The sequence below is a fragment of the Marmota marmota genome, unplaced genomic scaffold, assembly GCF_001458135.2.
Source record: "Marmota marmota marmota unplaced genomic scaffold, marMar, whole genome shotgun sequence".
NCBI lineage: Eukaryota > Metazoa > Chordata > Mammalia > Rodentia > Sciuridae > Marmota > Marmota marmota.
In genome coordinates this window covers 58879471-58906888 of record NW_025999968.1, presented here as the reverse complement: position 1 = coordinate 58906888, position 27418 = coordinate 58879471, and the positions used below count along the sequence as shown (strand labels likewise).

The 27418-nt window shown below is 48.4% G+C and overlaps 1 protein-coding gene across 1 annotated transcript in view; it reads right to left on the bottom strand.

The window, feature by feature from the left end:
• B3galt5 (beta-1,3-galactosyltransferase 5) overlaps window positions 1–23314 on the bottom strand; it is a 41390-nt gene extending 18076 nt beyond the window's left edge. The window contains exon 1 of the mRNA XM_015478456.2: window positions 23149–23314. The gene's annotated coding sequence lies outside the window, so the exon portion shown is untranslated. The remainder of the gene's footprint in view (window positions 1–23148) is intronic.
• Window positions 23315–27418: the final 4104 nt, after the last annotated feature.

The following is a 27418-nucleotide window of genomic DNA, read 5'->3' as shown; positions in this document are numbered from 1 at the left end:
GGGGAGGGGGGAGGGTGGAGGATGGGAAAGGCAGCGGAGCACAACAGACACTAGGATGGCAATTTGTAAATCAATGGATGTGAAACTGATGTGATTCTGCTATCTGTGTATGGGGTGAGGGTGGGAGTTCATAACCCACTTGAATCAAAGTGTGGAATATGATATGTCAAGAAATTTGTAATGTTTTGAACAACCCACAATAAAAAAAATTAAAAAAAAAGAAAGTACGTGCCGGTCCTTGGGCACTCAGTCCCACAGTGACCATTCCAGAGATGGAGGGCAGTGTAATACAGGCCCTCGAGGGAAGGCTCTCCCGAGGAACACAGGCACTAGTGAGAAGACACCTGCAGGAGACAGTCACTGAATGAGAAAGAGCCGGTTCCATTCGGGAGGACAAGTGGGCCAGCTACACAGCTTTGACACTGTGGGAGCCCGGAAGGCCTTCCTGGGCACGCTCTGTGTGCTATCAGATCCCCAGTCTCCAGGAACTGGGAAGTGCAGACCCGGCAGGAAGGTGCCTTTCTCCACAGGCACCTAAAGATGCAAAATTGCAGCAAGCAACCACCCAAGGCCACTCAGACCTCCTCGCCTCCGTAGGAAGACAGTGGATGAGTGGGGGCCTCTTGGGAAGTTTTGATTCCAGGATCCACAATTCTACAGAGGAGGAGGAGCTGGTTGGGCCAAGAACCCTGGCTGAAGAAAGGGAATTGTCAAAAGCGGGTGTGCCCACAGCCCCTCAGGGACATGGGCCATGCCTTCTCTAACCCCAGGGGGCCATCCTCCATGATGCTGGTCCTGGGGCTGGCCAGAGTCAGGAGGGGTCAGGACCTCTGTCTTCCCTCCATCCTGTCTTCTCCTGACCAGAGGCACATCTCTTTGCTCAGTTCCTCCATCAGAGTCCCCCAGCAGAGCTGCGGTTCTCATGGGTTCTAAGCTCCACACCCTCTCTCACCTCTCTGGGCCAGGGCATGGTCTCTCGTTGTTTTTATCCCTGAGATCTTCGTTCTATCAATCATTTAAGAAAGTTGGTATATCTGTAATGGAGTCATTCCTATACCTTAAGCACCATTAAGTATTTTAAAGGCACTTTCTCAATGATCTTCACAGTGACTCCATGGGTCATTTCCACCCTGACTTTAAAGATAAGTCACTGAAACTTGGAGACATTGAGCAGAACCTGCCCAGCTGTAAACATCCTGGTATTTGACTGCTGTGGCATATGACAGGTCACCCCCACAGGTGGAATTCTCAGAAGCCCTTCCTCGGGTCCACAGCATAAAATGTCCTATCCTAATTGTTGGGACAAATTAAGAGAAAACAGAAGGTAGAGTCCCAGTCTGAGACAGAGCCCAAGACGTTGACCTTGAACCTAGAGACCTCTGCTGGGCCAGATTCAAATCTGAGCCGGGCATCGCCAAGAGACTCAGACTTCCAACCCGGCCAAGCCAGGCCTTCGTCTGCAGATGTGCATGGTCAACAGCAGAACAGCCAGGACCTGGACAGCTCAGGGCCCAGAAGGCAGCCCTGGGCAGGCGGAGCCAACCGTCGCAACCAGTGGTGGCCAATGCAGCCAACTGAGTGATAAATGGCATCTGGCAGACAGCCATGTCCCTAAATTTCCCCTGCTCCCCAAATTCTCCCACCCTCTGGCCAGCCCCTTCCTCCCATCCAACCCCAGGAGCTCACACCCACATTCCTTTCTCATTGTCCTCCATTTCCAACCTTCTTCCACTTCTCAGGACAGCAACCAAGCGTGACTTTTTCAAAGCCTGTGCCACAATTCCATTATTGTATCTTAAAGTCAACTTAATAAGACCAGATGCTGAAAATTAGACATCAGACAGCACAGGGACCAGTGAAGGCAAAGAGGGGTGTGGCCAGAGGTGAACGCCAATTCACCACACAGAAGGGATTTACTGTGGTTCAAAGGAGCTGAAAGCCACCGACACACCCAGGTAGCCCTGCGCAGTCAGCCCTGCCCACTGATTAGAAAGATCTAACCCCATGCCCAGGGGTCCACCACCATTCAAAACCATTTGACTTGAATCAGGCCCTGAGCCTCTGTTTCCTCAAACAGAAAACACGGAAGGTAATACTTAAAACACAGGATTGCCTAGAGGGCAAAAAATAAAACAAACATATTTGAAAGCAATTTTTAAAGCAGGAAGAAGCTCTCAAATGTCAACAGTTCCTACCTTAAATCAACACATTTGCACACTTGGAATCTTGATTCTAGAACAAAAAGTTCCATTCTGAGAAAGGGATTTCTATATCATTACAGGAAGAAACCAGGATCACTGAAGGACTCCTTCACCCACAAGATGGCAAGGACTTCGGTTAGGTTCACACCAAAGGGCTTCAGGGATGTTTCTATAGTCCTCTTAAGAAAGCAAAGGCTGGGGCTGGGGCTGGGGCTCCGTGGTACAGCCCTTGCCTAGTACATGTGAGGCACTGGGTTCAATTCTCAGCACCACATAGAAACAAATAAAGTGTCATCTACAACTAAACAAATAGTTAAAAAAAAGAAAGAAAGAAAGAAAATGCTAATAGAAAACCAATTTCATAATTGCCACTTGTGCATAAATATTGTGCAGGCTACAGATACTGGTACCCAGTTCACAGCCTAGGACTTGTCAAAGTGCCCCCACAGCAATATTCTGCTAACCACCTTGAACTCACCTTGAAGGAAAGTCAGTGTCATTGCATATAACAACTGCACAAATTTCAACTGACCTTTCCCTCTTGCACTTGGGGGTACCGCAGTTTGTGACTCTACGGCAGAAATTCCTTTCCCCCTTGCACCCCTAGTTTCGTGACTCCCTATGACCAAGGCATCAAGGTGCAAGAGCTGGGCAAAGCCGCCCTCAGAACTTCAAGGAGGAAGCTGCCCATATCACTGGCCCCTCTAGATGATCCAGGACAAACACTCCTGCTACGGCAGAGCCCACTCAGCCCACTATCAGAAAAGCACAATGGCCACTTCCCAGTGGCCACCTCTGGGTCAGGAAAGAAATGGTCTAGAAGGACGGGGTATTGTATCTGCCTTCTACCCATCCTCAGGAGTCCAGGAAGCCCAGGACCTAGCTCAGTGGGACAGAAGCCAGGGAGGTGCGCAGATACTTGCTGAATAAATCATCTGAAATGGACAGTTTCAGCCTCTGTACCTGTGAAGTGAAGGCCAGAGCCTCCCAGAACCACTGAGCTCCCGGGCCCTGCCCACGCATTCCTTCCTCCCCAGGAGGACACCTCCGTCCCTGGCCTCAGAAGGATCCTCAAGCCCATCCTCTGGGATCCAGGTTTGTGACTGGTGGGAGGCTGACACCTTCCTCATCTGTTCCAATGACAATATGGATGAACAGAGAGCAATGTAAATGGCACAGGTTTTCCTGTTGATGACAGCCACGTCCTACGGCATTTCTGCTTTCAGAGTTATTGCAAAACAGAAATTCACTCCCTGCAAGTGTTTTAAATACCCTTCCTCAATCACCCTTCCCACTCTTACTTCCTTTCCATTCCAGACCAAGCTTCCAGAACAGACAGCCTGCGGCCATCACTTGGACTGCCTCCTGCTGAAATCCCACTGAAATCCTGCGTCCAGCCACCCCCATATTCCTTCTCTGAAACCATGCAACAAAGGTCAGGGAGCAACTGAGTCAGAAGGAGTTAGCCCAGGAATACCCACGGCCTCTTCTCTGGTCTCTCAGGAACGCTGGCCTGTTCTAGACACAGGAACAGGGTGACAGAGAGGACAGAGATTTCTGAGCAGGGCAGAGGCCACCCATAGAATAGGACAGAGCCAGTGTGGAAGACAGAGCTAGGAGGACCAAGGAAAACTCCAGCAAGGTCTGGGTGGGACGGACTTTGGAGAGTTCAGGGACAGGGCAGGGAAACCCGGGAGGACACACAGAGAGAATCTAAAGTCAATGGTTTAGATAAGAAGTGTTCTTCAAAAGCTCCTGTGTGAGAAACAGGTAAAAGCATTCAGAGGAGAAGTTATGAGATCATGAGAGCTTAGCCTGATCAGTGGATCAATCTGGATTAACTGGGTGGTAACTGTAGGCAGGTAAAAATTAATTAAAAAAATAGATTAGAAATTTTGATAGGTGTGAAGACCAGCATCTACCTGTGTTAGCCAGCTCTTCGTCACTGTGTCCCAACAACGTGACAAGAACAACTTAGAGGAGGAAAAGTTTATTCTGGCTCCTGGCTTCAGAGGTTCAGTCCATGGTGGGTCCCCTCCACAGCTGGGGCCTGGGGTGAGGCAGAGGTCATGGCAGAGGGTGTGGTGGAGGATGCTTCAGTTCATGAATCCAGAAAACAGAGAGAGCGTGAGATGTCAGGGGGAAAACCCAGAGGCTCACCCCTGGTAACCTCCTTCCTCCAGCCAAACCTACCTGCCTACAGTTACCACCCAAATAATCCAGATTAATCCACTGATCAGGCTAAGCTCTCATGATCTCATAACTTCTCCTCTGAATGCTTTTACCTTTTCTCACACAGGAGAACGCTTTTGAAGAACACTTCTTATCTAAACCACAGCATTCCACTCTGGCCACCAAAAGATCATGCCCATCTCACAGTGAGAAATGTTTAGTCCATCTCCAAGGTCCCCACAGGCTCAACACTTCAGGCATTGACACAAGTCCAAGTCCAAAGTCTCATCTGGGACTCAAAGGCAAACTTTTGTGAGTCCCAGGGAAACATCAAAAGCAAGTCACATATAACTCATATATTGGCACAGAGTGAACATCTCCAAAAAGGAGAGAAAGGCACATAGAAAGAATGGATAAGACCAAAGGAAGACCAAACTCCATCTGGGCAAACAAACCCAGTGCTCCACATTCAGCACCCGGGACCCACGGCATCCTCTCCCCGAGGCTGCAAAGCTCACCCCTGTGGCCTGGCTGGGTGCAGCTCACATGGACTCTCTCAGCTTGTTTCTGTGGCTTTCCTCAGCACACAGTCCACCTTACTGGCATCTCTTCATCTTGCAGGTCTCCACTGCAACAGTGGCTTCCTTCTCAAATGTTGAGAGCCACAGTTTAGTCGGAATGACGCCTGGCATTTTGCTAGAGGGAATGGTTGAAAGGTGACCCTGCTCCGGGATTAGGGCGGCTCCTGGATTAGGGCGGATCCTGCTGGGATTAGGGCAGATCCTGCTACCTAATTAGGGAGGAGCCCACTACTTTGGAGTTCCGCGGGGTTCTGAGAGAATTGGCGCCCGGAGCTTGGTGGAGGCAGTATGTTCCTGGGAAGTGTGTGTAGAGTGCCAGTGAGAGTTGCGGAATAAAGAGTTGCTGTGTGAACCTACAAGGCTGTGTGGCAGCTCGGTTATTTGTGCCCAGCCAGACTGCGGCACTCAAATCTTCGGCATCCATCTCTCAGGGGCTGCCCGCAGGAACTCTGACCCTACTATCCCTTGCTCAGCCTCCCAGGCCTTCCTTTGAAATCCAAGTGAAGCCTCCATGCCTGCTACCTCCAACATCCTGCACTCCTGCACCATGTGGATGACACCAAGTTCTGCCACCACCTTGAGCAGCAGCCAGGCCTCCTGGGACCATGACTACTGTGGCCTCCGACTACGTGGGTGGCTGAGCATGATGAAACAACTTCCTAGTCCCACTACACCCCCCACCCCAGGCAAGCAGGGTGCTCCCATGTTCTCTTCTCAAAGAGAACTCTTACTTTCATACCCTTGAGTCTACAATGGGTTGATCCTGCCAATTCCTGAGATGCCCTCAAGCCAAATTACCAAATGTCTATATGTAAAGTACTTAGAACCCCTTTAGTGGCTATAAAGTCTTCAGTGACCACACTTTCTTGTGCCCCAGTTTTACATGAATTTTTCTGGCCAAATTGGATGTTTTTAAAATTTTTTTTTGCTCCGCTTTCTACTCCTAGTTTTCACAGCAAACTTGGCTAAAAGCCACAGCCATCCTTAGGCCTAAATGCTAAAAGCTCCTTTGAAATTTCCTTTACCAGATTAATTTGTCCATCTCCTTGAAATTCAGCCTCCCAGAAAGTCTCAGGACCCAGGCAAAATGCAGACAATTTCTTTGCCAGAACATAACACGAACGGCCTCTAGTTCTTTCCAGCGGGTCCTCCTTTCCCTCTGAAAACTCAGGAGCACAGCCTCCACTGTCCGTCGTCCCGCAGACATTCTGCTCTTCTGACTCCCCGCAGAATCGCCTGTTAAGCTCTGAATAACACTCTGAGTCTCCTCCAGCCTGCGTCTCCAGACTTGGCCAAACTCTTCCCACAAACTGGTTCCAAATGTTTCTGACCCACATGGTCGGGCTGGTCACAGCAAAGGCCCCATTTCTGGATACCAATTTTTGTTTTAGTCAGTTTCCCATTACTGCAAAGGACTTAGATCTGAAAAGAACTTGGAGAGGAGAGGTTCGTTTCAGCTCACAGTTTCAGAGGTTCAGCCCACGGTCAGCAACTCCATAGCCCTGGGCCCAAGATGAGGCAGAACATCATGGCGGAAGGGCCTGGTGGGGGAAGCTGCTCGGCTCATGACAGCCAGGAAGCAGAGAGGGGGTGCCAGGGAGAAAACCCCAAGGGCCAGCCCCCAGTGGCCTGCTTCCTCAGTCACACCCACCTGTCTATAGTTACCACTAGTCAATCTATTCCAGTGGGTTAATCCCCTACTGGGTTACAGCTCTCACAATCTGATCATTTCACCTCTGAGTGTTTTTGCATTGTCTCACACGTGAGCTTCTGGGAAAATGCCCCATATCCACACCACGACACCGTCTTTGGTGTTCTTTGGAAGATGACAGTAAGAGTGGAATGCCTTTTAGAATGTCAGACTGGACACACAGCAGGTGAGACTTTGAAAGACACAACGTGGAGAGAGCAGCAAGGCCTGGCTCTGTGAGCTGTATCTCCCAGGATCTGTCTTCCTTATGCTTCGGACCAAACTTTTCTTCTTGTGATTATAAACGTCCTTGACTTTATATGGACTAATTTCTCTTTTCTCTTTCTCCTCCCTGAATTTTTACTCAAAGTCTCCTATGTGGCCTCTTCTTCCTCCTGCTGGTCTCTCTGCTTGGCTGACTGTCTCCCTTACCCATAGCTATGGTCACGCATCCAGCAGCCTCAATCCTACCCTCCTTGGCACCCTTTGCCAACCTCACATCTACAGATCCAAAGGGCATCCCAGGAACACCTCAAATCCCACTCCTCCTTTCAGGAAGAAGGGCCTAGAGTCCACCAAGTGACATACGCAGCAGACCCGCCCATTCCCACCACCTCTGCTTGCAGCCTACAGACTCACCCTCCGCTCCTGCCCTCACCTCCGCTCCTAACCTCACCTCCGCTCCTAACCTCACCTCCGCTCCTAACCTCACCTCCGCTCCTGCCTCCGGGCTGTCAGTCAGAACGTCTCCCTCCACACGCCTGACAGTGTCGCCCCAACACTGAAACTTTCCATCAACGGCCCCTCGGCCCACAGCGCACACACTCCACTGAGCCTCAAGCTAAAGTCCTCTGAGCACACCATCTTGTTTCACACTTCGGGACTGTTTTCTCTGTCCTGACTGCCCCAGGTCTACCCGGTAGTCTCCTCTTAATCCCCCTGAGCCACCTCAAACTTTGCCCCGTCAATGAAATCTGCCTGATATCTCCCCTAAAAGTAGGCTTGACCAGCATCCCTCTCCATGGCACCAACCGGACTCCTGGTATATTACACACCTCTGTGTTGTCCATCATGTCATAGACAACTGGTTGACGTCCCTCTTCTTCACTGCAAGTGGCTTAGGCACAGGAATTGTGTTATGACATTTATTTAAATCTCAACACCCCATACAGTACATTTCACATAATAGATGCTCAATAAAAATTTACTGGGTGAATTAACAGATACTTACTGTTGAGGACTGAATTGTGTTCCCCTCAAATTCATATGCCAAAGGCCTAACTCCCAGCACCTCCCTACGTGATCCCATCTGGTTGCTGATATAATTTGTTAAAAGAGGTCACACTGGAGGGGAGCGCTCGTCCAATATGACTGGTGTCCTTTTAATTAGGGGAACTTGGACATAGACACACACGGAACGCCAGGTGGAGATGACAGCAGAGATGGAGGAGTCGTTTCCTCTGACAGAGCCTTCCTTGTACCACCCAGCAGACACCTTGCTCCAGACCTCTGGCCCCCAAAACTGTGAGACGATACGTTTCCATTGAAGCCACCCAGTCTGTGCCAATTTGTTACAGCAGCCCTAACAAACCAATACACTTGTGAAATTCAATGAAATTGAGCGACTTAATAAATGGCTCACAGCAGTCATGACCTGAATATCTTCTGCGAACTTTCTAAGCAGCGACTTCAACAGCACATTCCATTCTGTCGGGAAGCACTTCCTCCCTTCTCTAGGAATATTTTTAAAGAAAAAAAAAAAAAGTGGGTTTTTTTCCCCACAATAAGCTTTCTTCATCAGGTTTGTACTTGTGTCTAGAAACACTCTACGGAGAGCGACAGTCATCAAAGAGAAGACAAACGGTTAAATTAAAGCCACCAAGACAGCTGGGAGCTATTTCCAGAGTCTGAGTCTCCACCCTTTCCCCTGCAGTTCCTGTCTGGTCTCACCTCCCAGGACGGACTGCTCACCTTGGCCACCTCAGCCAGTCACAGCTTTGCACTGATCCACACAGACCACCTTCCCGCAGCCAAGAGAGCCCGGCCCAACTCAGTCGGCTCCGAAGAAAGACCACACTAACATGCAGACGTCACCCAGAGGAACGCAAGTCACCTCCAGGGGTCTTTCCCTGTTTCTCACTTGAAAGCACAAAGCCAGCACAGATGCCACCAACCCATGCCGGAAGTCGGGAGAGAGGGAGAGGGAGGGAGACAGACTTCACTCACCTGGGTCTCCAAGTCCCCATTCCCAACAGATCTGAGTGAGTCCCGGAGGTGGCAGGAATGTGGCTGAGACGTCACAGGGGGTATTGACGGAGCTCAGACCCGGGTGCACCAAACACTGCCCCCCCAGCGCTGGGCCTCCTGTGGGATCTGCCCCCAGCTCCTCTCACACACGACTCCCTCCAGATCTGGCTGCAAAGACATTGCTTTTCCTAAGATAACTTTGGCAGGAAAACCACAGATTCTAATGTGACATGATTCACAGCTATAACATATGACACTTTTTCAAAGCTCGTTAAAATTGTTAAACATTGATAGGTTTGTTGGAGAGTCCGCCTGTTTCATTTAAAGACGCCTCTTAATTTTTTCACAGGTATCTGGCTTTGAGGGCTGGTTGTTACAGAACAGGCTCCACTGTTTTCCCATAAAGACAAAACTGCGATTTGCTCCAAGATTTTATTGAAGATATATATTCTACTCGAATTTTAAACATCAGGTGGGAAAACAAAACTCCAAGTTTATACTGAAATAAGTGTCTATACGAAAATAAGCACTATTTCCATGTTCTAGTCATTTTCTTTTTAAACCAACATCTTTTTAAACCAACTGCATGCACTTCTGCACATCGACAGAGCAGTACGCAGATTGCAGGGGAAACGTGCCGTCATCTAGTCACAAGCAATAAATTGGGAATTCCTGGGAATCAACACTAAAAACTCCCCAACCACTTAGAAAGGAAGAAAATTAACTATGAGATCAAAGGAAAAACTAAAGCAAATAAGAATACTAGGTCTATTCCCTTTGATGCATTCAAAATTGCTTTTAGAGGTAAATGCATAGCCTTAAATGTTTTCTTTCTTTCTTCTCATTTTCTTTTCTTTTGTTTTTCTTTCTTTCTTTTGTTCTTTTTTTTTTTTTTGGATACTATGTGTTCAGCACAGAGGTGCTTTACCACGTCCCAACCCATTTTATTTTTATTTGAGGCGGAGTCTTGTTAAATTCTCTAGGATGACCTCAAACCTAACGATCCTCCTGCCCCAGCCACCTCAGTAGAAGGGATCACAGGCCTGCACCTCCGTGCCCAGCTTAAGTATTTTCATTATTAAAAAATAAAATGACCAAGCTGTCGAAGAATTTAGAAAACAAAAATTATAGAAAACAGCAGTAACACTAAGACTAAAAGTAGGATGAAGTTAATTCAAATATTAAAACGAAATATTTCTGACATCTACAGACACTCACACTCTCCAGAACTGGACCCAGCGCTGTGATCCAATGACCACAGACAGCAAAGGGTCTGCAGGGCAGTGTCACTGGGAGGTGCAGAGGCTGTGGGAGGTGGCCCAGCAGGAGTCCTGAGGTCTAAGGCCAACTGCCCTGGCAAGGATCACAGGACCTGGCCTGTCCCCTCTCTCTATTCCAGTTCAAGACACAACTATTTGCTCCTACACATGTCCCCTGTGATGTGCCACCCTTGCAGGGGCCAAACCAATGAGGCCACTGGATCTTGGTCTGGAACTTCCGAAACTGTGAGCTAAATAAACCTTTTCTCTTATAAAGTTAGTTGTCTCAAGTACTTTGTTGCAGTGACATGAAACTAACACAGCAACCACAGTAAGAACTCAGGCAATGATCTGGACAGTCCCTAAGACTTCTGTGATTTCATCTGTTTGACTTGTGAAGCCTGAAGTCCCTTCTCACATCTTCTCAGGATGTAACTCCTCCCTGTGGTCCCCTTCAGTCCACTGTGCACAGCAACATTTGTGATTTCCCCTCCAAAATAATGCAATTCAAAGAAACTGATGAAAGGTCAAGTTCTTCCATCTTTGAAGCGGCACCGACGTGGCTGTGTAGGCGCCAGCGAGGTCAGAATTGGCTCCAGGAAATGTGTCCTGTGGCACTATTTTGTGCCACAAGAAGTGGCCCACTAAGGTACAGGGGTGGCCTAGTTACCATCAACCGCTATAAGGAGAGACACTGCAATGGCAAGAGTGGGACAATGTCTAGGAACAAACAATGAAGGACAAAGAAAGTAATTCAGAACACAAGAGGCCAGACGGGGGGAGGGGAGGTGGGGAGGACGCCCTGAAGACACTGCAGGAAAAGCACACCAATTCCCCGTGGGCGCTGACTTGACCCTTCCTGCGTGCCCGTCGCTGTTCCGAGAGCTCTGCTTTTGAGGCTTCTGGCCTAGCCGTCCCAGGCACCAGAGGAGCCTCCAGAAGACAAAGGGAGCCTTCCGTGCGGAGCCTACAGAAGTCTGGAGCCCAGAAGCTCCCCAGCCAGACACAGCCTCGGCCAAGTTATGTGGTTAAAACCAAGAAGCGGGAAGGAGATAGGAAGGTGACCATGGCAGCTGGCTTAAGTAAAATTCCTCTCCACGGAACCAAGGGCCAAGGTGAGCGCAAGACTTGGGATAAGGAAGAGGGTGGGAAGGAATAGAGCTGTCTGTCCAACCTGAGTGCAGGACAAACCTGGGAAGTACTGTGGATAATCATGATTGGAGGGGGCAGGAGAAATAAATGCCAATGAGTATCTCCCCAGAAAGATTTAGAGATGGGTTTTTCCAAACTGTAAACAACAGCAAAAATGTAAAAGTGCATTTTTACACAAACTGCTTCAGAAAAAAGAGAATACTCAATATCAGGCAAGGGCAGCAAAAGAAAACTCTAAACAATACCTCTTTTGAGCACAAGAAGAATGTCCCTAAATAACTGACAAGATATTTGTTAATAACTGTATGATCATCACAAAAGATGCATCAAAAATGAATCAATAAAATTCAGCATTCATAATAAAAAAGGGAACTTTCTTAAATTGACTACAGGTATCCATCAAACACCTAAAATGAACATCACACTGAAGGGCAGGATTTACAGGCATCACTGCCAAAGACAAAGACGGACTGAGACACTGTCACACACTGAATGTGAAAAAGCCAAGGTGACAACTGAAGGCCACCTGTGACTGAGGCTGGGATCCCGGACAGGAAAAGGATGTTATCAGGAAAACGCAACAGTCAACAAGGTCTGCAGGGTAAGAACATTGAGGATATCGTATCCATGTGAATTTCCCAGTCTCAATGACTGAACAATGATTATCCGGGGGAAATTCAGTGAGAAGTACAGAGGAATACCTCGTTCGATGCTTACGACTTTTCTGTAAGTCTAGAATTATTTCCAAATAAAAAAGTTTCTTAAAAAAATTAATAAAAATCCCACTCATAAGAGCATCAAGAACTAAAGACATCTAGAGTGAAATCTTACAAAAGATGTGCTAGTTTACAAGATGCTATTGAAAGACATTTAACAATAAAATAAATACAAGATAGATATAATAAAATATAAATGTGTATTTTTAAGTATAGATATGTATGAATATAAAATAAAGGTAAAATATAATAACAACTATGTTATAGCAATATAATTAATAACAAGTAAAACAGATATGCACTATGTATAGAAATAACATGTTCGTCAACAAAGCAACTCAATATCATGAAGATGTCATTTTTGCACATGCCCAAAACATGAGGAAGAATGACTAAAAAGAACAAGGTGAGGAAAATTATCTTACCAACTGAAGACACTGAATCATAAAGACGGAACAATGAAAGCAATATGGTATTTGATCAGAAACCAACACAGGACACCATGACCTGACACGACAGAGTTCCAGAAACAGACAAGTTTATTAACTCAACTTGCCAACTGAACCTGAAATTCATATACAGAACGAAAATCCAAAGATGGCTGAATACATCACTTTAAAAAAAACAAAGAGGAGGCTGAGGCAGGAGGATCTCAAGTTCAAGGCCAGCCTCAGCCATAAAAAGTAAAAAGGACCAAGAATAGAGCCCAGGCAGAGGACCCCTGGGTTCAATCCCCAGTACCAAAAAAGAAAAGGAAAACTAAGAGGGGAAACTTGATCTGTACAACAAGACTTATAGTAATTATCATAAGTAGCTTCTTCCTTGCAGTCTTCTATGAGTCTTGACATATATTCATCAAGTCAATGGTGAGGTACAGACAAAAATACCAACGCTGCGGACTCAATTGTGTTTTAAAAATCCATATGTTGAAATAACAACCCAATGTGACTGCATTTGGAGACAATTTTTAGGCTGCAATTAAGGTTAGGCAAGGTCACAGATGGGGCTCTAATTCAACAGAAAAGGAAGTGAAGTGCCAACCCGACAGGGACACTGTCAGGTGGCTATCTGCAAGCCAGAAGAGGCCCTCACCAGAAGCAAACTGGGCTGACCCCTGGTCTGAGGCAGCCTCTACGACCATGAGAAGATACGTTCCTACTGTTGGAGTCACCTGGTCGGTGGCATTTTGTTACAGCAGTGTGAGCTGACCAAGATAATCATAAAATAGGATAAACAGCCCCAAAATAGATCCACACTGCTTTAGGCAGCTTATCTACCCCTGGGACCAAAAGACCTGGTAAGAACAATTTTAGAGGGGGAAAGCTTTATTTGATGCTCACAGTTTCAAGGATCTCAGTTGCAGGTGGTCAATTCCACGGCTCTAGGCCCAAGGGGAGGCAGAACATCAGGGCAATAAGGTGGAGAGGAGGACAGCAGCTCAGGACATGGCACCAAAAAGTAGAGAGAGCTCTGCTCACCAGGGACAAAATACACACCCCAAAGGCACACCCCCAGGGACCTGTGTCTTCCAGCCACACCCCCCTGCCTACATTTTCCACCCAGGTAATCCTTATCAGTGATAATACACTGGTTATGGTGTATGGACGGACAGGCAGGGCACCCAAGACAGCAGGAGACAGTTTTATTTGGCTGCAGCCAGGTCCAGGGGGCACAGCTTTTGCTGTCATCAATCAATCCCCCTGAACCCCGAGTTCAGGGAGTTTCAGAGTTTTATACCCAGCGTGTAAGGGGAGGGGCTCAGAAGTTCACAGTCTGCAGAAGTTCACATAAAAGCAGCTTTTTCTCTCACTGTTCTGGGCACATTAACCCTTCAAGGACCACACCTGAGAAGGGGAGAGCTTCTTCTCCCCTCTCTTTCCTCCCCTGCCAGCTGTTACCATGGAGCCCAGTTGTAACTCATCTTAGAAATGTAGACATCTCTGTGAAGCCCAGCTCAAGGCCAGAGCCTTGTTAAAGGATCTGTCTTTTTTATCACATTTTGCATTTGCAAACACACTTCTACAAACCACCATACGGGATACATGTTTGTGGAATCAAGTAACGGGGCGTTCAGCACCTGGAGTGCGGATTTCTTCCTGGCCTGTGGCCAAGTCAAATACAGCAACAGGAAAATAGGAAGTTCTACCACATTGCACTTTTTTGTGGAGACTCTTTTTCTTAAAGTCATCTATGGTGAAGATTTCTGGAGCAGCTCAGTTAAGATTTTGTGTGTGTGTGTGTGTGTGTGTGTGTGTGTGGAGGGGGGTGCCACTACAGCTAGGCTTAGGCTCTCATCATCTGATTATTTCACTTCTAAACTTCCTTGCGATTATCTCACACATGACCTTTTAGGGGACACCTCATATCCAAACCAGAACACCCCCACGTGTGACAGATGGCATCGCACATCAACAGGAAAACGATTATTGAATTAATGATCTGAGATTACTGGCTATTCATATGGAAAAATTATATTTGAATCTCTACACACAACACACACAACACACCAAAAATGAATCAAAAGCAGGCTAAAAACCTAAACAGGATAAGCAAGATTTACAACTTCTAGAAGAAAACATTCAAGATGATCTTTAAAACCTTAGCCCGGAAAATAATTTCTTAAGACAAAAGGCTTTTTTGTTTAGAAAAAGCACAAACCATAAAGTAATACTTAGCGAATTTCATCAAATTAAAACTGAGAAGCGAGTATTCAATAAAATGTAAAAACACAAGCCACAGACAAGGAGAATGAAAGTGCAATTTATATTACTAAAATAAAGGCTCAAAAATCTCTAAATGAACTACTACAAATTGATAAGAAAAAGACACCCCAAATAGAAAATGAACAAAGCACATGAGCAGCCATTCACCGGAAAGGAAGCCTGTGTGTGTGAGTGTGTGTGTGTGTGTGTGTAGACAATCAGCTTTACTAAAATCAGGCAAATATATCTTAAAACAATGAGATCCTAATCCACACCCATCATATTAACAAGAATTTAAAGATGCTATAATTTTAAGTGTTGGGGAAGTTGTGGAGACCAGGCACCAAGTGATTGAATTATACAGTGGGTGGGGCTATAAATTGGTAGAACCCCCCATGAGAAAGCATTCCTCCCCTTTCAGAGCTAGGACAGATGGAGACACACGTGCCCTTGTACCTGATCCTTGTCAGGTAGTTCACACAGGGGGCAAAGGATGTTTATACAGCAGCTTTACATCCAAAATGGAAATCTTCTAAGCATTCATGGCAAAAAACAGTTGAGCCAACTGAGGCTCAACCCTGCAAAGACAGTGAGGGAACTAGAGCTGTGCCTCCACAGTAACAAACACAGCTTGGTGGTGGCCCCAAACAGACCCCAAGACCAGTGGAGTAGAAGACACTGAGGCAACCACACACTGACGTCATCTGACACCCCAAAAGGTGCCAAAAACATACGTGGGGAAAAAGATAGCTTTTTAATCAATGGTGCCGGGAAAACCAGATATTCAAACATCAAAGAATGAAACTGGACCCCATCCCTCACCTTGCCCAAAAATCAACTCAAAATGGATGGAAGACCTAGGAATTAGATCAGACACACAGCAACGACTGGAAGAAAATGTAGGCCCAACACTGCAGGGAGTTGGCACAGGAATTGACTTCCTCCTAAAGGGCAAGAAATAAAACCAAGAATCAAAAAGTGGGAAGGCCTCAAATGAAAACCCTCTGCACAGCCAAGGAAATAGGAACATGAAGAGGGAGCCTACACCTGGGAAAAGATCCTGGCCACCTGCTCCCAAGACAGGGGATTAAGGTCCTGAACACACACAGAACTCAGAAAACCTAATGCCAAAAACCCCAATTAGTAAATGGGCAAAAGAACCAAACAGACACTTCCCAAAAGAAGAAATACAATGGCCAACAAATCTATGGAAAAAATGCTCAACGTCTGTAGCAATCAGCAAAATAAACTAAGATTTCGTCTCACGCCAGTCAGAATGGCACTGATCAAGAACACGAGCAATAACAAATCCTGGTGAGGATGAGGGGGAAAGGTGCATTGTTGGTGGGACAGCCTACCACCACTTCGGAAAGCAGTGTGGAGATTGCTCCAAAACTACCAACGTCTGACCACCAGCCATCCCAGTCCTTAGCATACGTCAAAAGAACTAAAATCAGCACATTACTGTAGCACTACAGTCCCATCAAGGTCTACAGCAGCTCACTCCACAATAGCCAAGTTAGGAACCAGCCCAGGTGCCCATCACTTTAATTTAACAACTTTAATTAAAAGTTGTTTTCAGTCAGGTTTCACGTTGCCCTTAAATTCAGGGTGTAGCTTGGAGGCCTTAAAGTCATTTTTTTTCAAATGATAAAAGAGTTTCCTGTGGAACAGTCAGAGAGTAACAGCCGAGCCACGTGGGAGTGGCTTAAAGAAATGTGGCATATATACACACTGGCGCTTTACTCAGCCATAAAGAAGAATGACGTTATGTCACTTGCTGGTAGCTAGAAGGAAATGGAGAGCATGCTAAGCAAAGTAAACTAGTCTCAGTCAAGGGTCTAATGTTTTCTCTCCTATGGAAGCTAGACCAAAATAAAGGGGGAAATTAGAGGGAACCCCATGAAACAGAAGAGAGATCAGTCCAGCAGGGGAGGAAGGGGACTGAGAGGAGGAACCGTGGAATGAAACGGACGTTTGTGTCCCTATATGAATATACCACAGTGAATGGCACATTTACATGTATCCATAATGCACTAAAGTTAAAAAAAAAAAAAAACTACAAACAAACAGGAGAAAGATGGGGGGGTAGAGGAAAAGGGACAGGGCAGGGAGGAGAGAGGAGGGCCGGGCACTGAAGGGGAGCTCACCATAGTCCATGCGCGTATGGTCACGTCAAAATGAACCCCGACAGCAGGCATCCCACTAATGCACTAATAAAGATTGTTGAAACAAAAAAAATTTCCACGTTGTGGCTCAAAACAATAAAGAGACAGAATGAGACCATTAGAAAACTCGAAAAGTAGAAAGCAATCACATAATTAACCATAATGAATTCACATGGGAAAGATCAGGGGCAATCAGGAATAGTGACAAAGGGTAGGAGAGGCAGGGGGTCTGGAGGGGACAGGGGGCGCCAAGGATGCTCTACTGCTGTCTCGACTGTTTAAAGGGAAGCAGGAGTGGCAGATATTGGGACTTAGCAGAGCCGGGATGTGCTCCCACGTGGCTCGGCTGTTACTCTCTGACTGTTCCACAGGAAACTCTTTTATCATTTGAAAAAAAATGACTTTAAGGCCTCCAAGCTACACCCTGAATTTAAGGGCAACGTGAAACCTGACTGAAAACAACTTTTAATTAAATTATAGGAAAAACAAGTAGAGTCTCAATTCACCAATAATGGTGATCCAGGATACCCAATCGCCTCCCTCTCCTCATACCCTCGGGACACAGAAAAGTGTTTTTAACCATGATATCCAATAAACAAAGCTCTGTGAGGAAAACAAATAAAACTCACATAAAATAAAAAGCAATGAAGGACAACTCACTTAAACTGTCTCCAAAAGACCAGCCAAACATGCCCTTTTTAAATATATCCGGCAGAGAGAGCTGAGCAAATATGCAGAAAGACCACAGAAAGGCAGGCGTCAGTCAGCTTCCTGGGGCTGTGACAAAACACGGGACAAAATCAGCTTACAGGGGGACATTTGGGTTTGGGGCTTTTGTTAATTTATTCTTTTTAGATATACACAACAATAGAGTATATTTTGGCACACATACACACACACACACACACGGAGTATAGCTTACTCTAATTAGGATCCCATTCTTGTGTTTGTTCACGGAGTTTCACTCGTAATATATTCATTTAGGAACATAGGAAAATAATGTCCAGTTCATTCTACTGTCTTTCCTATTCTCATCCCCCTCCCTTCCCTTCATTCCCCTTTGTCTAATCCAATGAACTTCTATTCTTTCCTCCCCTTCCCACCTTATTGTCAATTAGCATCCACCTTTGGTTTGGGGGGAGTGGTTTATTTCACTTAGCATGACAGTCTCCAGCTCCATCCATTTAGCAGCAAATGCCATGACTTCATTCTTCTTTAAGGCTGAGTAATATTCCATCATGTATATATACCACATTTTCCTTAGCCATTCATCTGCTGAAGGGCATCTAGTTGGTTCCATAACTTAGCTATTGTGAGCTGAAGTGCTATAAATATTGATGTGGCTGCATCACTCCTGATTTTACGTCCTTTGGGTATAGACCAAGGAGTGGGATAGCTGGGTCAAACGGTGGTTCCATTCCGAGTTTTCCAAGGACTCTCCATACTGTTTTCCAGAGTGGTGACAGTTTGCAGTCCCACCAGCAGTGTATGGGTGTGCCTTTTCCCCACACCCTCGCCAACACTTATTGTTGCCTGTATTCTTGATGAGCACCCTTCTGACTGGGGTGAGATGGAACCTCGTCATGGTCTCGGAGGTCTCAGCCCAGGGTCAGCAGGCTGCACGGCTTCTGAGTGAGGCAGAACTCAACAGTGACAGCCTGTGGCAGAGGAGGCTGCTCCCTGGGAGCAGCCAGGAAGCAGAGAGAGAGGAAAGGGCGGGGACAAGAAGTCCTCCAAGGACATGATCTCCTCTCCCACCAGGCCCTGCCTGGAAACTCCACCACGGCCCAAAAGCACAGGCGAGGGAGCAGGCCTGTAGCACACACCAATGTGCAGGATGAAGAAGTCACTCCGGAAAAAACCAGACTCCCAGAGTGGACTGAAAGCGTTCACAGTAGCTGGGCGTGGCGGCACACACCTATAATCCCAGCACCTCAGGAGGCTGAGGCAGGAGGATCGCGAGTTCAAAGCCAGTTCAGCAAAGGCAAGGTGCTGAGCAACTCAGTGAGACCCTGTCTAAAGAAAATACAAAATAGGGCTGCGAGTGTGGCTCAGTGCCCCTGGGTTCAATCCCTAGTATCCCTATTGGCATCAGGTCAATATTGGCGCCAGATCATACTGGCATCAGATTCACCATTTGAGGTCGGGCTCCATTATATCGAGAGGTTCCAAAGTGCCTGCTAAGGGATCGACCCCTCCCAGCTTAGACTCCTGAGCAGCTTATGAGATTCCTCCTGCGGGCTAAGGAGCTGCTGTGAGTGCTGCTCTCCCCGGAGGGACAGCCTGGTGGGTTTGCCTCCTGTAAGACCGACAATAAATCTCTTGCGTGGGATTCCAGTGCGTGGCATGGTCCTTGGACTTTGCGTGGACTCTGTGAGTGTCTTTTGAATCCCCCCCAAAAAAGGGTTCACAATAAATGATTTACTACCAGGGGAAGTTATAAACACAAAATTGGCAAAACAAGAGATGACAAGGGCACAGAACAAGCTTTCAAAGGGAGCTCGCAGAGTTCCAACGACAAAACACCTCTGCAGAATGAATAAATAAACGAGAAACCCTCAGAAGCAACCAAGACAGAGTTGCAACCCCCAGGAATGGCTTCCGGAAAGCACGGAAAAGCTGCGCTTCATGACAGACACAGGGACCAAAGCGGAGAGGCCAGCCTGAACGCTGTCCCTGGTGATCATTCTGCCGGGCCTCAAATGCCCTGGGCCTATCTTTCTGGCAAAGGCTTTTAAAACCAAGTTTGTTTGTTTCTTTAGTTCAATAAAACTAGTTTGTGTCTTCATTTTCACACCTCATTCTTGTTCAAAAGCAATATTATTTGGCACAGTGAAGTGCTTGGATAACAACAGGGAAGTACCAACAGCGGTGATAGCTAGGCCTTCGGTAGCCCTGCCACGTGGCTGCAGATACTCAGAACCACCTGACCCTACAGCCACCCTGATGAAACAAGGGCTGCTGGGATCTTCAACTTCAGTGGAGGAAAACTAAGGAACCAAGGCCTAGAGAAATAAGTGACTTGCCCCAGGTTACACAGCAAGAACCCGGATGCCACGGGATTTGAACCAGGCATTCCACTCCAGATCCTGAGCTCTTGATTATGACCTGAACAGTTATGGAATGAGAAAATGAATGATCAGCTTTCCTTTACCCAATTCAGACTCAAATTCTAGCTCTGTGTCTCCTACTGCGGATGTGGGATGATGGTCAGAATTAGACCAAAAATCCCGCTCGACTGATCCACTGAGCCTCATTACATGCTGCTCCATCTCCTGATCCTGGTTTTCCACCGAAGGCCACACGAGTTTGTCAAAATCTCTGTCATCCCCCTAACCTTTGGCTTCCCTTGGGACACAGCTCCAGGAACCCCCTCCTTGCACAGGCAAAGAAAAGGGTAGTCAAAACCCAGGGGCAGCCAGACTCAAAGCTGATGGAGCCCCATCCTCAGGTGGCAAAGGCGAAGAGCTGCCATTAGAAGGGCTGGGAGGAGCCCTTCCTGAAGGCCAGCAGGGCGCAGAAGGAAGAAAGGGACAAAGGAGAAAATCCAACCGACAGCAGTGTCCACAGGAAGTTGCACGGCCGAGTTGCCTAATTCTGGGTGGGGCCAGGAGCAATGCTATAGGCTCCTGGTGGCTAACCAGTACAGTCAGGGAGGGGTGTGGTAGTCCATGGTCTGTCAGGTTCCAGGAAGACCAACCCTAGTCAGCGTCCACAGCAACCGTGTGACGCCACCCTATTTTGGATCAGCTCAACTTTGCAAATTGCTCCTCATAGCATTATTCTTTGTTGTTCCCCTTTACAAATAAAGCCACCTTTGAATGGCTGAGATGCCACCTGCTGAGGACGACTCTTGCAGAAAAAGGAAACAGACACTGGTTCCAAGACCTCCTAATCAGTCATCTTTCTTTAGTTTTCAGAGCTTGGGACATCGGATGGGTCTTCAGATAACATCAAAGTGTGATCCTCCGAGGACTTAGTAACCCCGTTCTTCAATTAAAAGTGGAATAATGTTTAACTTGCGGGAAATAACATGTTTACCTAAAAGAGTATAGGGACTGGCCTAGGATACAAAAGTCAAGTGATTATCATAAGATATTCCAGCAGAAGAGAAAACAGACCCTGGATAATGAAGACCCCCTTAATATGCATCGTCTTGCCCAATGTCCACAACACCTCCCGTGAAAGCCCTTTGGTGTGTCTGAGCACCTGACAGTAGTCTTGTCCATCTTCTCAGGAGCCAGCCCTTGAATAAACTGATTTCTTCCCATCAACTCAGCTCCCAAGTATTGGCTTCCGAGCAGGAAGTACCCAGACTGGGTCTGCTAACACCATTCACCTGGCAAGACAGGCTGATAAACACCACACAGCTTCTTAAGGCCATTGGAACTGGGATTCAAGACCAGGACCTAGTCCTGGCAGAAAACCAAGTCGAAATCCGATCAGAAACCCAGCCCAACGGACAAGCATGCACAAGAGGCAAACAGGCTCCCATGGGACACGAGTGCCTGGGCTCAGAGAACAAGCCAAAGTCCATGCCCAGGAAGAGACACAGGGAGCCTCTGGAAGCACTTCCAGGACCCTAGGTCTGAACCAGCACCTGTCCAGTGCCTGTGGCTGGAGGGTGGGGACGGGGTGGGGGGGGAGGCTCTGCCTTGCTGAAAGGATGAGGACTGTCACCCCTTGGGCATGCCTGGTGACAGCAGGTATGCAGAATCTCACAACATTCGATACCAAAAGTGGTCCTTGATTATTCAAAGCACCTACCTAAGATCTTACAAAAGAAGGAACACCTGGGCTTAAAGAACCTTTGCAAGGACAGGACTCAGGTGACAGTGTAGGGGAGTGTCTACTCTTAGGGATATACATCCAGAAGTTACCTTCCTCGGGCCTCACACTGGAATCCTCCCCAAACATCAGACTTTAATTATTTTTTATCTCCCGTAAGGAAAAAAAAAAGACTTGAAAAGAGAGGGGGAAATGAAAGGAGATAGAAAACAGGCCTTAATGCCTAGGCATTCCTTTAAGAAATGATATGAGATGTTCTCTCTTTGAAACCAAATTTACATATCACACACAGCTAGTAAGAAAACACCACAAAAGATGGGGCATGTAGATGGAGCATGCACAAGACTGTGTGTGTAGGTGGCACTGGAGATGGAAGCCAGGGCCACCGAGCTGTCCCCTGCCCAAGACTATAAATCAATTGAAATTGATGGGATGATCAGCATACATTTACCCACTAAGGCAACTAATTATTTCCTACCTCTGTCAAACCCTGGAAGGAGCACCCGTGTCACACTCAGCACTCACTGGAGCCTGAGCTTCCCCAGACCTCCCCTTATTAAATTCTACTCCTCCCTCTCTATAACCCAGGGCAACAGAGGAACGAGGGAAACGCAGAAATGGGAGATAATGCCAATGTTGACAAGAAGTCGCATATACATGGCAAAGATTTTTAAAGTTTGTCAGGAAGAATGAAAAATAATTTCACAACATCTGATTACTGCAGATTCGCTTTTGGAATTTCAAAGCTGAATGTGTTCCCCCAAAAGTCAGAAGAAACCTAAACAAAGAGTGAAACCAAAATAGGACAAGATGGGGGGGAGTTGCTCAAATATAAATATTTCCTGCACGTATTTAACACGCATATGATATCTGTGCGTGTGCACGCAAATACACACACACACACACACACACACACACCTAGTACAAATGTTGTAAAAAAAAAAAAAAAATGCTGATTGCCAAACCTGAAGATACTCACTGTATTGAGAAATGACCTAAGAGCCTTCCTTCCGTCCTCCCCGCAGCCAACACCCCTCCTGTCACTCCTTGGTGGAGAGATGGCTTTTCACCATCTTGCCTATCAGCCCTCACCGCCCCCACTCGCTCTGCAGGGCTGCCTGCCGCAGGCTGCGGGCTGACTCGGTTTCTAGGATTTGGTTATGCTTCCTAATTGACGTTTCGCCCCAGTGTGATCCCTTACTATCCAACGTGAATTCGCAGGGTGGCCCACCCAGAGACCCAACTTCCCAACGTGCGGTGTGAGGAGTGAGGACACTTCATCAGCGAACACCCGGCGACACCAAGTTCCATGACCTTTGGTCTGTAACATATTTTTTTCTCCCTTAATTAAAAAATAAAGAAGGGGCGCTGGACAGCGTGCCTGCAGGGCGCGGCCCCCGGGGCGCGCGGTCACCTGCGCCGGCCCCCACGCCCCCGCTGCCCCAGCGCGGCCCCCACCGGCCCGGTCCTACCGTGCGTGGGCATCTCCGCGGCCCGCGGCCCGGAAGCCCGGCGACCTAGCGCCGCATCCCGGCCCGCGGAGGCAGGGGGCGCGCGGCCGGTCCGCGGCGCGCCGGTCCAGGCCCGGGATGGGTTGCGGCTCGGCGCGGCATTTAGGAGGTGGGCGGAGCGGCGCGGCGATGCGCACGGGAAATCTGATAGGTGAGGAGGCCGCGGGGGCGGGCGGGGGCGCTGCGGCGCGGGGAGGGGGCGCCTGGGTCCCCGCGGCCGGCTCGCGTCGGCGGCCTGACCACCCAGCCCGAGCCCGGAGAGGCCGCGGCGGGGAGCGCATCTTTGACCGAGCGCCAGAAATTCACCTCGGTGGAACTGCTCGGGTCCCCCAGGCCGGTTCTTTGAGTTTGCCGTCCTGCCCTCCCAGGGGCAGTCCCAAAGTTAACTTTGACAATACTCCCGGTGCAGAGAAGGCTGCGGTCCGTGCGTCTCCAGAACACCTCCCTCGCCACTGTGTCTTGGAACGGAGACGCTACTTCCATACCAAAGGCTTGCCTCTGAGCACAGCCGTCAAGGTCAAGTCACCGAGGGCGGCAGTAATTCCCGGGGACAACAATGAAGGAGGCGCTATTGCCTGTCCCATTTTACAGATGAGTAAAGAGAAACAAAGAAGTTAAGGTGCTGGTCCTGGGTCCTACGGCCACAGGCAGAGCCCAAATTGAAAACGAATAGCCTAGGGGGAGGGGGTAGCAGAAGATGATGCCAACAGGACTTGGTCTTTCTCTGGCAGGAACAAATACATATATTTTATACATCTATAGGTATGTGTTCATATATGTGTACATATACATTATATATTCTTTTTTTAAGAGTTGAGGATTTACCATCTGATACAGTGGTCATCAGCCAGGCCCCTAGTAAAATTCCCTGGGGCCAATTCTCAGGCCCCTACGCCAAGCTGAATGAACGTGACTTATTTTCCATAATATCCTATTTTCAATAGCTTCAGAACAATGCCAGTCCTTGTTTCTCAGAGACTAATGTGTGATCAGTTCTGCACAAATAGAGTGGGTTCGTGATGCTGTGGGAATATAGCAAAAATTCAGGGAGATAAGAATCCAAAGTCTAAAACACGTAGGCTCATTTCAGAGAAAGGATGAGGCCGGGGGAGGGGTGGAGAGGTGTCTGATGGGGAGGAAGGAGGGCTGTAGTAAGGGTGCCCCAGAATCAGGAGCCCGATTATTAGACTCCCACACCATTCGGCACCAGGCTTCCTACTGAAGCTATTTCCTGGGGTAACCAAGCGTGCCTGGCAGTCACAGCTGAGCAGACCTAGCAGGGTGCAGCCTCTGGCAGGGAGGAGGGGAGGTTGCTGCCTTGGCACCCCTGACCTCTCCCTCCCAGACCCTCAAGGGGGCCCTCCTGCTGCCCTGTCCACCTGGCCTGCCTTCCCCAGTGCTTGTCAGCTACTGTTCACAGAATTCTGGCAGCTGAGGGACTGTGACATGGCGCAGGACCCAGACAAAAGAGCTCTGCTCTGAGGGGCAGGGTAGGGGGATCTCAGCGGGGAGCTCAGCAGCCTGGCATGGAGCTGCCAGATGAGAAGATGGGCAGGTGAGAGGCCCAGAATGCTGGAGGGGCCTTCCAGGCAGAGGGCAGCAGAGGCAAAGGCCCTGCCTAGGACTCAGGGCTCCTGGCAGACAGCCCACCGTAGCAGAGATCAGGTTGGTCAGTGTGCACTGATTGCTCCTCCCAGTGAGCCCCCGGGAGATGAGCTAGCCTGGCCTGGTCCTCCAGACCCCTGCCCAGAAAGTGACAGCATCCCAGCCGGGAGCCCATGGCCTAAGCACTGGCACTGTGCTTGGCTAAACTATAAGAGGTCAGGTGTGGAATACTGTGTTCCTGACACTCTGAGGTGGGTCTCACGTGCAGGCCATGCACACTGCACCCCTTCCCATGTGTCCCCAACCCTCCCCAGAGCCTGGTACCAATGACAATTGAATAAAATATCATGGAGACCCGGAACGGGATTCTCTACCCCAGCTCATTTGACACATTGAGCCAAATAGTTCTTGGCTGAGGGTCTGTTCTGAGCAAGGTAGGAAGCTTAGCAGCACCTTGGTCTCTTCTCACTATGCCAAGAGCATCCTCACAAGTGCACACACAGGTTGCCACCACCAAAAACATCTCCAGCTTTGCTGAAACTCTCCTGGGGAGCAAATCATCCCCCACTGAGAACTGCTGCAGCGGAAAGGCTTGGGATCAGCGCCCCACAGACAGCCACAGGAAACGGGGGTCAAGCCTGCTCCACGGAAGTGGCCACTTATCAGGCTTCGAAGGCTATGCTTCATGGCAGGTGCTGGTCAAGGTCCTCTGCTGCCAGCCCCTGTCACACCAGACTCCCTGCGCACTTGAGCAGGCCCCACTCATTCCCAGCTCGAGACCTCTGCATGCCTCCTCCTCTCCCAGAAGGACTCTCTTGACTTAGACACCCACCGCTCCCTCCCTGACACCGTGGCTGATGCGCGCATGCTCCCACACCTTGTCACTCCCCATTCCTTTGCTATGACTTGGATGTGATTGGTGGGTTCCCCAAGGGTTCCAGGGTTGGAAGCTCTGGACCCAGTGTGGCAATATTCAGAGGTGGTGGGACCTTTGAGAGGTGGAGCTTAGTGCAGAGGTAATGAGGTGACTGGGGGCACTGGGCTTGGGAGGGATTAATGCAGTTTCCAAAGGTTGTTATGAAAGAGCAAGACCACCCCTTCCCACTCTCCAACTTCCTGTTTTGCCCAGTGATCGCTCACACATGTGCTCCCATCGTGACACCAACCACTAGGATACCATACAACCAGGGCAGACCTCAACCAAGACAAAATGGATTTGCCACCTCTCTTGGACTGTGAGCCTCCCAAACTGTAAGCTAAATAAACCTCTTTTCTTTATAAAGTACGCGCCCTGGAATTTTGCTATAACAATGGAAAGCAGATGAATACAGCCTTTAGCTTCCTTGTTCAATGCTGCTACCTACCACTGCAATGGACAGTTGCTTCTTTGTGCTTCTTTGTCCTCTGCCAAGGAGACTCTGGAGTGCACTTCCCAGCAGAGGCCTGGCTCATGTGAATGCCTAAGATATGCTGGTTGAATCAGTACGTAGGGTAGTGGCCAGATTGCAGCCATTGTGCTGCAGATGGATGGGTAGAGAGGATAGGGGCTCTTTGCATAATGTAGGCAGCGTGGAAAGGCACAGCTCGGGCCCTTCCTTCCACTCCCGCCCCAGGCTAGTGGTCTCCGTATGTGTGAGGATGGGAGCGAGTGCTTGCCTGCTTCTCACTCGTCTCAGGGAACTCAAGAACTGCTGGCCAGAAACCCCTGCATTTCTGATTCAAGAACCTGGGTGGCACCAACAGTCCCAGCATCCTCGTGCAAACTTACTTAGAATGATCAGTGTTCCTCTGGAGCCTGGAAAGCAGTTTTCCCAGGGAAGCCACTATACTAATTAGAGTGACGCGCCTGGAAGGCTTTGGGGCCCACAGCAGTTCTCTGAACTGTTAAACAAAGCTCTCGGTGGAGCAAGGTGAAGGGTCGTGGGAACCGAGAGGTGGTAGCGGGAGAGGCTGCGGCTTGGAGCCTGCCCTGTGTGTCGCTGTGGTGTGGCCACCACCCTGGGCCCTGTGAGGCACATAGCTGCTCATGGGGGACACCTGCCCATGCAGGCTGACCCACCCCACACGCACAGCTGACCCTTCCCTGCCTTCAGTGGGTGGGGCTTCAGAGTACACCTGTGATCCCTGCCATCCCAAGAGGACTAGCGAAACATCATCGGCCACGTCTGGATGGCCCTCAGACTTTAACCCACCACCAGGTGTGCCTGGTAGAGACCAGGTTGGTACGTACAGGTTGGCATGTGGGTGGCACCTCACTCCTATGTGTAGAAGAACCACACTGTACTAGGGAGGCTGAGCATGAGGACCGCAAGTTCAAAGCCAGCCTCAGCAACTTAGTGAGACCCTGTCTCAAACTAAAAAATAAAAAGGACTGGGAATGTAGCTCAGGGGTTAAGCTCCCCTGGGTTCAATCCCTGACTTAAAAAAAAAAAAAAAAAGAGGAAGAAGAAGAAGAAGAAGAAAAACCACACTGCCCACATGATGCAGTGGAAAAAACCCAGTACTGAGAAGTTTTTGATGCATGGAGGTAAAATTCACACTCGAGGAGTTTTCTACTGTGAAGGAGACTTCCCTGTACCCAGAGCTCTTCAGACAGCTGGAAAGAGGCACACGGAAGACAGACAGG